Source organism: Desmodus rotundus, chromosome 3 (assembly GCF_022682495.2).
Source record: "Desmodus rotundus isolate HL8 chromosome 3, HLdesRot8A.1, whole genome shotgun sequence".
NCBI lineage: Eukaryota > Metazoa > Chordata > Mammalia > Chiroptera > Phyllostomidae > Desmodus > Desmodus rotundus.
In genome coordinates, this window is record NC_071389.1 from 100,023,163 (window position 1) to 100,035,648 (window position 12,486).

Below are 12,486 nucleotides of genomic sequence, written 5' to 3' on the forward strand. Positions count from 1 at the left end.
TAAATTTCCAAAACTCCAAAACTCCTCAGCTACACCACCCTATTTTCCATGCAGAAGAGGTACTCAGTAAATATTTGTTGAAATAAATGAATGAATAAATGTGTGCTGTTCTTCAGTACACTTTATTTTTTAAAAAAGCAAAGTTTGATGCCACCTTTTACCTCTGGCATGCCTTTACATGATGGCTAGAAACTCAGGCTGTGAATTCAGTTAAGTCACCAGTGGGATTTCTGGGTACCAGCACCGACACCCAAAGCAACCTCATTACTACTTTACTGAATAATAATTTCTTGAGTAGTTTGTATCAGTGACCCCTGCTACTGAGGTCATGGTAATTTTAATAGATATTAAGACTCCATGTTAAGGTCTGAGAAAAGACCTTAACTGAGCAGCCCTTTCAGCAAGCCCTCTCTGTCCAGCGGTGCATCCTGCACCAGAAACTCCCTGCAAACCTGGTAAGTGAGTTTTCTTGCCTTTGCTTCCACTTAATCAGATCACGTGTGATCTCTAGGAGCCTACTGTTTGGATGTTGAAGAGTGCATGGAAGGATAAAAACACACATTTTTGGGTACATTGCCTTTGGAGGAATATTAAAATTCTCTTGAATACTGTTGTCTTTTTCTCACGGAAAGTATCTGTTTTATATATAAACAGGAATTTTCTTTTATCTTGGTGATATTGTTTTACATTCCAACCTTATGGCTTAAATATATTATTTGTCTCAAAATCATTTCTTAACATGCCTGGCTTATTTGAAACAATCTCACTTATGTTAGAAAAGAATTGTTAGTCACCTTTCTTTCAACTGAGGAGGAAAGCAAGCATACAAACAGTATTTTTCCCTGTTTAATTTACAGTGTCAGTCCTACATACTTTCCTGGGTTAAACATAACCTGAAATTGAGAGAGAAGCATGAAGCTGGCTTTTCAGGGTACGCATCACATGTGGCATTTGCATGAAGACTCTTGCCTAAGCCCTTGGGGAAAAAACAAACAAAACATTTCAGCTTTTGGAGACTAAAACAGTACTGTATTTATTTTATATCTTCAAATGTGATTGAAGTTATATCATATCAAAGCATTAGAAGAGCTATAAATAGATAATCAGGTGATCTGTATTCACAATTGAGTTTATTGATTTGAGGCAAAGTTACAGAGCACATGACCTTTGTTTTTGTTGTCACTGGGTTTTTAAAAATTTTTATTGTTATTCAATTACAGTTGTCTACATTTTCTCCCCACCCCAGCCAATCCCACCTCCCTCCCCCACCACTACCCTCCCCCTTGATTTTGTCCATGAGTCCTTTATAGTAGCTCCTATAAACTCCTCTCCCCACTATCCCCTCCCCACTCCCCTCTGGCTATTGTTACATTGTTCTTAATTTCAATGTCTCTGGTTATATTTTGTTTGCTTTTTTCTTTTGTTGATTATGTTCCAGCTAAAGGTGAGATCATATGGTATTTGTCCCTCACCACCTGCCATATTTCACTCATAGCAGCACAATTTACAATAGCCAAGTACTGGAAGCAACCTAAGTGCCCATCAGCAAATGAGTGGATCAAAAAACTATGGTACATTTACACGATGGAATTCTACACAGCAGAGAAAAAGAAGGAGCTTGTACCCTTTGCGACAGTCACTGGGGTTTTAAATTTCTTATCATCATGCCGTTGCCCTGCTTCTTGTCTCCCTGCCCTCTCCTCTTATCCCATTCTGGAGAGTACCTTCTCATTCTCAGCCAGTTATTATGTACAGCAGAAGTTAGCAAGGTTTTTAAAGGCAAAGATAGGGTGCAGTGCTGCCAAGCCCCTTTCTGTCTTTATTTTCCTTTATCTGTACTTTATCTGAAGACTCTATTTCCCCAAATGCAGATCCTCACCATCAATCCATCTCTTCTGCCCTCAGTTTCATTTTGCAAGCTGAAATCTTGAATGGACAAAGAAGAAGACCTGGTAGAAGTAGGAGAATTGGGTAGTCAGGGTGCCTCCCATCTACAGCAGAGGGGCCAGCTTGGTGCCTTCCTAATGTTACTGAAGCAGGGGTTGGCTGCCTACATTCCGACAGCCAGATTTTCCTGGTTTGCAACAGTTCAACATTTTGTACCATCTGTCTTTTAGTTATTGGAAATTTCTTCTAGGTTCTGGAATAAACCTGATTTTTGGCCTTCATTTCCAGAGAGTGATGTTAGAAATTCTGTATGTCTTTCCAGCTACGTGGCTGGGGAGTAAAAAGAGGAGCTAAACACTTCTGAAATATAATTCTGGATCATAATATTGGATCAAAATATGATGCTTACATCATGCCTCTCTGTACTGCCTGGCTCAAACCTTGGAGCAAAAGGGAGGTTTCAGAACTGCAGTGGCACCCATGTCAGGCCATTGTGAGACATTATCTGTAGAGTGATTTTGTGCTTTTTCCAGACCTTGAGCTTCAAAATATAGTAATAATCACTCATGTACAAATGGAATAATGACAATACATTTGAGATGAAGAATTAGCTATGAGGTATTAAGGTTTTGACACAGAGACATCACTTATTGCGCTTTTGGGAGAGGTTTTAAAAACTGCATGTACTTGAAAAACAATTTTATCCTGCAAAAGATATGTGCTTGAATAAAGTCTCTATACCCAAGTTTCACCATAAGACACCAAAACTCCACATAGACACTGAGTATTCATAACAGATTGAGAGGAAACTGGGTTGCTTAGAAGACTGTGATATAATCCTGGACTTAGATGACCCACATCTTCTCACACTGGGAAAACTTGACACACTATTCAGTGTACCGTAATTTAGAGATTACTGCCAAGTTTGGTTAGAAAGACACTAAAGGTAAGGAATACAGGCACAGAGTAAAGAGGCTTATCTAAGACCCTAAATCAACTTCAAAGATTGGACTGAACCCAGGTGAACTGTAGTTCTCTTTATTTTTCTTTCCTGTTTCCATAGTGTCTAAATTTGCCTTGTCTATTTCTGCTGTAATTCCTTACTAAACACTGTCTGTCATGGGCATATCTGTATATCCTCACAGAACCAAGCACAGAGCCTTGTCCATGATGGCTGCTCAGACAATCCTTGCTGAGGAATGGGATCTTCCATGCATGTTTCCTCACCTCCAACATCTCCCACTCCTTTGTCTGCTAAAGTTCTTGTGTCCAGGCAAGACAGTATGTGTCTTGATTATCCCCAATAATTTTTTTCTACTATTTAAATTGTCCAAGTCAATTAGGTATCACTTAGTTGTTTTAATCTTTACACAGAAATATTTTTCCTTGCCATCCTATAATTTCACAAGAACTTCAGAGACTGACTAAGTGATTACAGAACTTCTGCATTTCTGCAAAATTGTGTTTAATAATAACAACAAAAATAAATAGCATTAGTCCTAACACCATGCAGGAGCAGGTTCAGGCAGAGAACAAAACATGACATGTGTGAACTGGCTGATGACCATGGTTCTCACAACAGCACTTCATTGTCAGCAATGGTAAAACCTGAGAGAGACCTTGGCAAATGAGCCTTTACTGAGTTTTGAGCTTTGATGCTGTATTGGTTGTGATGTGCTCTTTACTATACTGTGAAGTGCAGTTTGTTTTCAGAAGCCACTGTCAAAGACTGACAGGTACTTACTGCAGTGGCACCCCATGATCTGAACATCATATCATTCTGTATTTGCTCACTCTTCCATGAATAACTTACCCTGTAAAGATGATATGTTTAGACTTAGTTCAACTCATTATATCACCCCAGGTTAGTAAGGGTGTCTGGGAAGGCTGGAAGAGCATTGCTGTATCTGTAGGACAGTAAACTATGTTTTGGGTCTTCACTTAGCTCTTACTGCATGTGATGGCCAAAGCACTTCATTTTAGCAATGAAATATCCAAAACACAGCATTGTCAAGTTTGTTCTGAGGTATTTTTGTTTAAGGCCAACCAATTATAATGGATTCTCTGGGTTGTAAGGAATTTTATATGCAATTTTGTTTGTAATACTGAGAACTATAAAAACAAGTTGTTTTTGCAAAAATGTGCAGGACAAAACTTATTAAAGCCAGAGTAGCAGATTGCTCATGTGTCACCATCAGAACTATTTCCCCAAGAAAATTTCCTTACAGTGTCAGATAAATTACATTTTGGGAACATTTTATTTTGTCCTCACTGGAGGACAAGCTCATTGGTTTTAGAGAGAAGGGAAGTGAGGGAGGAAAGGAGGGAGAGAAATATCAACGTGAGAGAGAAACATTGATTGGTTGTCTCCTGTATACACCCCGACCAGGGACTGAACCCACAATCTAGGCATGAACCCTGATTGGGAATTGAACATGTGACCTTTCAGCTCATGGAACTATGCTCCAACCAACAAAGCCTCACCAGCCAGTGCTTGAGGGCATTTTAATATAAAACCTCTGGGACAATCATGAGTAGTTGGTAACTCCAAATTTAATGAATTTTCATGAATTAGATTGCATTTAACTTCAATATTTAGTTTATATCACTGCACAAAGGGATTAGAAGTTAACAGGGAAAGAGAGGAAAGGAGTCATTTAGGAGGCGGATAAACTCATTATCTAGGAGGAGGGAAAGAGCTGGGAAAGGAGGGGAGCCAGGAGTAGTCTGGGAGGAGGCTTGAAAGAATGCAGAGGACATATATATTTACCCTGATCATATTTCTACAGATGACAGGAAGCTCTATGCTAGTGAAAAAAAATCTGGCATCCATGTTTTCTTAGGTTAGTGAAACATTTCAAAATCACTTGAGTTTAAATGTTTTCAGGTGGAACAAGCAGTGCTACATATTTCAGCATTTCCATAGCCTCATGCGTGGGCCTTGAAGTTCTTGAGTTTAGGAGCTTAAATTTATACATGCCTGTTCTATATAGAGCCATTGTTTGATGTGGTGTTGGAGATTCACACAGTAAGTAAGCTCCCCATGAAACATGTTGAAATTACAGTGAACCTAAAAAATGTATAATGATATCTAAGAATTCATTCTAAGCTTCTGCAGGTAAATAAGGAGAATTAGAAAGGACATAGTTGTAGTCACCTTAATGTGGACCCTCAATGACAGGCTTATAATATTCAGCCACATATTTCTATTCACTTTGTACTCCTGAATCAAAGTCTACCCCATCTATGGTTCACCTTTCATCCACCAGGTTTTTCCTCAGTTGTTTCACCTCCCTGTCATAAATAGTTCCTATAATATAAATGTATATGTTTTAAATGATAAAATACAAGCCAAATTTTAAATAAATTCTAGAAAAAGCTTGGCAAGTGGAAATAGCACCCTGGTGATTCAAGATTGAACATTTACATACACACAAAACCCACATTTATAAGAAAGAAGACTTGGGGAAGGGACCATGTGTCTGGTTTATTTCTCAAAATCTCTATCACCTAGTTTTAGAGTTCAATAGACAATTTAAATTCCTTGAATGAAAAAAAAAATGAATGCGTAAGTACTCTTGATGCTTAAAATCCTACGGTAACATGATCTCACGTATAAGTGGAATATAATGAATGAAAGAAACAAATGAGAAAAATAGAACCAGAGACATGGAAATAAGGAACAAACTTACAGTGACTAGAGGGGATGGACAAGAGGGAAAATGGAGGAAAAAAGGGGAAGAGTCTAGTCAAGGAACATGTATGAAGGACCCATGGTAATGGACAACAAGGTGGGGACTGACTAAGGGAGTGGGGGTTGGTACGTGGGGTAGGGAAGAGCATAGGGGAAAAATTGGAACAGCTGTAATTGAACGACAATAAAAAATAAAAAATATTCTAAATTAAAAAATACTTAAAATCCCACATTTAGGATTTTATCTCCTTTAGTTTATGACTTTGGTTTATTTTTTTTTAAATTCCCCTAAGAGTGGTAATATTAGAGCTCTTATAATTTTTCTAGAACTTGGAGATGAAGGATTAAATTTGGAGGGACTAGACACTGCTATTGGGGGTAAGAAGAAAGGGTAGGGAAAAGAAAGAATAAAGACAGGTCACCATATATGCTCATTTGTTTTGAGTGATTGAATAATGAATGAAAATATAAAACAATATGCATACATAGCAAATCCTGACTGATTTTCATTCTGAAGTCATTATAGCCCATCTGCCTATCATAGAGCAAAGGAAGCCACCTTCATGGCCAGATGACCTCTGAATTAACAAAAACTGCCACTTTGCCACTTTCACTGGTTTGGAGAGGGAAAAAAAATCGAACCAGGTGCTATGAAAGATGGTTTGTCTGATCCACTATGCTTCAGATCCATTCCCAGCTGGGTATGTGTACCTTCTGGAAAAGACAGTTTCTTCTTTGCTTTAACTTCTAGAGCTGCCATATGTTTCTTAAAAGGATGGAAAGTTGAGCTTTTAATTAATTAAAGTGAAAAGATATCCATTCATATCTCCCAGATATTTCTAATACTGGCATTTATTATATACAAAGCACTGTCTTATTGCAATCATTCTTCTTAAGAAAGCCAGACATTGTTCTCTGTGTGTCCCCTTCACACCCATTCCACAACCTACTGTGGGCAAGGCAATATCATTACTGCTCCATCCACACAGTTCTGCAAACATTCAGGATCTCCATCATATCAAATTCAGTGGGACATTTTTCAATCTTTGTACTTGATTTCTTAGCAACACAACACTTGACCAATTTCCAAATCTTCAGAAGTGATTGTCCATTATCTGCCGAGACAGTACCATCTGCTAATCTTCCATCTCTCTGATCACTCCTAATTTTGCTTTACATACTCATTCTTTACTGATCACTAAATCTTCAAATTCCTCATATCCTCATGGCTCAGTACTAGGCATTTTTTATTTCTTTATATGTAGTTGTATTCTTGGACCTAACTGTATAGTCTTGTTTCCCAAGTAAAAAAAAAAAAAAAAAAAGGTGAATTTTATGATTTGTAAACTATATCTAAATAAAGCTCTTGTTTTTTAAAAAGTTTTCTTCATTTTTAATGTGAAGAAATGGGTTTAAGGATACACAAAGAGATTCAGAGAAACTGTTTAGGAAGCAATTATATGGATTATGATGTTATATTCATGTAAAAAATGTTGCATAGACATATGCTTCCTTTTTCTTGACTTTATACCTAAAGTGCAATTGTTGGGTCATATGGTAACTCTATGTTTAATATTTAAGAAGTTCCTAAAATATTTTGCAAAATGACTGTATGAGTGCATCCAATTTTTCACATCTTTACCAATTTATTAAGTTTTTAAAAAATTATATGTACCCTAGTTAGTGTACAGTGGTAGTTCACTTACCAGTGAATTACCTAATAAGTGTATGGTGGTAGTTACTGTGGTTTTGAATTGAAAATCACTGACACTGACCTTTTATATATCTTCTTTGGAGAAATGCCTATTTAAATCCTTTGCCAGGGAATCCGAGATGATAGAGGAGGAAGTGCAAGCTACATTAGCCTCCTCCAGGGACCAGTCTGGAATTACAACTAAACTGTAGAGAAATCATCCTGAATAACCAACTGAACACTAGCTGGAGAGAATCCTTATAATCACACGCAGACAGAAGAAAACACTTCACCACAATGTGACTGGTAGAGAGGGCGGAGGAGATGCGAGAGGGCTGGATGAGGTCCTACAGTGGAACTTGAAGTATTAGAGGGATATTTCAGTGGCTGGGAGATTCTCACTGAGAAGTATGAGGTATAAACACCAAGCTGGGCTTCCAAGTCTACAGCACCAGAGCCGGAAAGAAACCAAGATAACATCCAACTGTGAAAAGCAACAAGGGTACTCTCAGCCAGGGAGAGATGGCTCAAGATGCAAAGAGCCTATTATAGAGTCAAAGCACAAAATTTAATTTGCAGCAACTTACCCTGGGTGGTGGCAAAGTGAGGGCAGAGAGAACTAGAAACACTTGAGGAGAGTCTGATGTAGGTGGCTCTGGGGAAAGAACTGAGGGAACAGCTGACAGGATCCATGTGCTGATCATTCCGTATACTGCAGGAGCAATCTCTCTCAGGCTAAGCACTCCTCTCTGAATGGCACCAGCCTGAGAGAGGAAGCAATAGTCCCACCTGCAAAAATTACTCTGCCTTGATGGAGATCACATGGAGGGTTAACAGTGAGGAGGGGGAGGAGGGAGAATTGGGGGGAGGTACAAGGAATAAGAAGCATAAATGGTAGGTACAAAGTAGGGGGGGATTAAGAATAGTATGAGAAATGCAGAAGCCAAAGAACTTATATGAGTGACCCATGGACATGAACTAAGCGAGGGCAATGATGGTGGGAGGAGGGGTACAAGACAGACAGGAATAAAAGGGAGAAAAAAATGGGACAACTGTAATAGCATAATCAATAAAATATATATATATTTAAAAAGTACACATTGGGAGTCACAAAATAGTCACAGGGATGTAAAGTAAAGCATAGAAAATATAGTTGATTATATTGTAATAACTATAATACAAGATGGGTACTGGAAATATTGAGTTACCTCTTTGTAAAGTATATGATTGTCTAAACACTATGCTGTAACCTAAAATTACTACACCATAATATTGAATGTAAACTGTAATGAAATTTTTTTATTTTTTAAATATATTTTATTGATTATGCTATTACAGTTGTCCCATTTCCCCCCCTTTATTCCCCTCCACCCTGCACACCCCCTCCCACCATCATCCCCCCCCTATAGTTCATGTCCATGGCTCATATATATAAAGTTCTTTTGGCTTCTACATTTCCTATATTATTCTTACCCTCCCCCTGTCTATTTTCCACCTATCATCTATGCTACTTATTCTCTGTACCTTTCCCCTCCCCTCCCCCTCCCACTCCCCTGTTGGTAACCCTCCATGTGATCTCCATTTCTGTGGTTCTGTTCCTGTTCTAGTTGTTTGCTTTTGTTTTTGTTTTAGGTGTGGTTGTTAATAACTGTGAGTTTGCTGTCATTTTTACTGTTCATATTTTTTATCTTCTTTTTCTTAGATAAATCCCTTTAACATTTCATATAATAAGTGCTGGGTGATGATGAACTCCTTTAACTTTACCTTATCTGGGAATAACGTAAAAGCATTTTATCTGCCCTTCCATTCTAAATGATAGTTTTGCTGGATAGAGTAATCTTGAATGGAGGTCCTTGCCTTTCATGATTTGGAATACTTCTTTCCAGCCCCTTCTTGCCTGTAAGGTTTCTTTTGAAAAATCAGCTGACAGTCTTATGGGAACTCCTTTGTCGGTAACTATCTCCTTTTCTCTTGCTGCTTTTAAGATTCTCTCCTTATATTTAATCTTGGCTAATGTAATTATGATGTGCCTTGGTGTGTTCCTCCTTGGGTTCAACTTCTTTGGGTCTCTGAGCTTCCTGGACTTCCTGAAAGTCTAATTCCTTTGCCAGATTGAGGAAGTTCTCCTTCATTATTTGCTCCAATAAGTTTTCAATTTCTTGGTCATCTTCTTCTCCTTCTGGTACCCCTATGATTCGGATGTTGGAATGTTTAAAGATGTCCTGGAAGTTCCTAAGCCTCTCCTCATTTTTCCGAATTCTTGTTTCTTCATTCTGTTCTGGCTGAATGTTTCTTTCTTCCTTCTGCTCCAAACTGTTGATTTGAGTCCTGGTTTCCTTCCCGTCACTGTTGGTTCCCTGTAGATTTTTCTTTATTTCACATAATGAGACCTTCATTGATGCCTGGGTCTTTTTTATGCTGTGGAAGTACCCAGTGAGTTCCTGGAGCATCCTGATAACCAGTGTTTTGAACTGTGTATCTGATAGGTTGGCTATATTTTCATCACTTAGTTGTATTTTTTCTGGAGCTTTGAACTGTTCTTTCACTTGGGCCTTTTTTTTTTTTTTTTTTTTGTCTCAGTGTGCCTGTTATGTAGTAAGGGGCAGAGCCTTAGGTGTTCACCAGGTTGGGGCAACCCACATGGCTGCACTATAACGCTGTATGTGGGGGAGGGGTCCAAGAGGGAACAATGCTGCTTGCTCCACTTTCTGCTGGTTTTCAGTCACTTCCCCCACTTCCCACAGTCAAATTGGGCCCTTCTGGTGCTGATTCCCCAGTGGGTGGGTTTGTGTACGTTCTAGGCCTCTGTGGGTCTCTCCAACAAACCCTCCTGTGAGGCTGGGAGTTTCTCCCGCTGCCACCTCAACCCCCACAGGAGTTTTCAATCAGTGGTTTTGAGGAGCCCTGGGTTGTGTGGTCTATCTTGCTCCCCCTTGTTCCTCCCGGTTTATCTGCATGCGAATGTGGGACCACCCAGTGTGCAATTCCTCACCTCGCCAGGTCCTCCAGCCGCTGCCTTGCCTCAAGTCCTCTCCGCCCAGCTGCCCATCTCCACCCCTCCTACCGGTCTGGGTGAATGTTTCTTCTTTAACTCCTTGGTTGTTGGACTTCCATACAGTACGATTTTCTGGCAGTTCTGGTTTTGTTTTGTTTTTTTTTTTTTAATTTGTTCTTGTCATTCTTTTGGTTGTGCAAGGAGGCACAGTGTGTCTACCTATGCCTCCATCTTGGCTGGAAGTTCAATTTTGTTTATTAATGAATTTACTCATTCAAAAATATCTGAATGTCTTCTGAATATAAGGGATTCATCTTAGGCCTTTTTTCATAATAATTGCTGATAATTATGCTTTGATCAGCACCAGTAGGAGCGGCACAGATGGGGAAGGGGCTGGTCCTATGTCCACATGTGGCAGATAAAAATTCAGGAGAGACATCTCAGGAGTGGAGTCCCAGCCCGACACCAGGCCCCCATGTCCAGGTCCAGTTCCAGGAAGATAAGTCCCCATAATTTCTGGCCTGCTCATGTGGACAGTCCTTAGTAGACTCCAGCAGGCTTCAGGCGTGAGGTACCAGCAGCGCAGAGGCCCCATGAAAAAAATTTTAAAAATTACAAAAGAAATATTATAGTGCCTTGTGGTATTTAAGCCTGACTGCTGATTATAGATTGATTATACTAACAACTGATCCCTTTTGCAGCTGATTAGCTTAACATCTAAGGTGGTAAATACAAAGAAGCAGCCTAAATGGGAAGAAAAAGAAATAGACCCCATATATGCAGAGAAGGGCAGCTGGGTAGAAGGATGAACAGTAGGTGGTGGCTGGAGGATCAGGCAGTCCCACATTTCCATGTGGATAAACTGGGAGGAAAAACTGGGGAATGAGATACACCAAGCAACCCAGGGTTCCAGTGCAGGGAAATAAAGCCTCAAAACCTCTGACTGTGAAAAGCTGTGGGGGAAACTCCCAACATCACAAGAGAGTTCATTGAAGAGACATATGGGGTTCTAGAATGTATACAAGCCTACCCAACTGGGAACCAGCACCAGAAGGGCTCAATTTGCTTGTGGGTAGTGGCAGAAGTGATTGAAAGCTGGCAAAGAGAAACAAGTAAGTGGCATTGTTCCCTGTTGGACCACCACCTACCTACATACACCTCTGTAATGCAAGGTGGGTTGCCCTGCCCTGGTGAATACCTACAGCTCCACCCTTTACAATGTAACAGGCATGCTAAGACAAATATATATATATATCTCCCCAAAGAAACAACAGATGAAAGCTCCAATAATAGTGCTAAGCTATGAAGAGATAGCTAACTTATCAGATGAAGGGTTCAAAACACTGGTAATCAGGATGCTCTCAGAAATGGTCGACTATGCTTGCAAAACAGAGGAAAGTGTGAAGGCCATGTAAAGTAAAATAAAGCAAAAGACACAGGGAATGAAGAGTGAAGAGAATGAAACTGGGATTCACATCAATTATTTGGAACAGAAGGAAGAAATAAACATTCAACCAGAACAGAATAAAGAAACAAGAATTCAAAAAAATGAGGAGAATCTTAGGGACCCCCGAGACAACTTTCAATGTTTCAACATTCAAATCATAGGGGTGCCAGGAAGAGAAGAGGAAGAGCAAGAAATTGAAAACTAATTTGAAAAAAATAATGGAGAAATTTCCCAACCTGGCAAAGGAAATAGACTTCCAAAAACTCCAGGAAGCTCAGAGTCTCAATAAATTTGGACCCAAGCAATCACACACCAAGGCACATCATAAATACCTTACCCAAGATTAAAGAGAAGGAGAGAATCTTAAAAGCAGCAAGAGAAAAGGAGACAGTGACCTACAAAGGAGTTCCCATAAGACTATCAGCCAATTTCTCAAAAAAAAATCTTACAGGCAAGAAGGGGCTAGAAAGAAGTATTCAAAGTCATGAAAAGCAAAGATCTACATCCAAGCTTACTGTATCCAGCAAAGCTATCATTTAGAATGGAAGGGCAGATAAAGTGCCTCCCAAATTTAAAGGAGTTCATCATCACAAAGACCTTACTAATTGAAATGTTAAAGGGACTTATCTAAGAAAAAGAAGATCAAAACTATGAACAGTAAAATGACAACAAACTCACAACTATCAACAACCGAACCTAAAACAAAAACAAAAACGAATGAAGCAAACAACTAGAACAGGAACAGAATCACAGAAATGGATCACATGGAG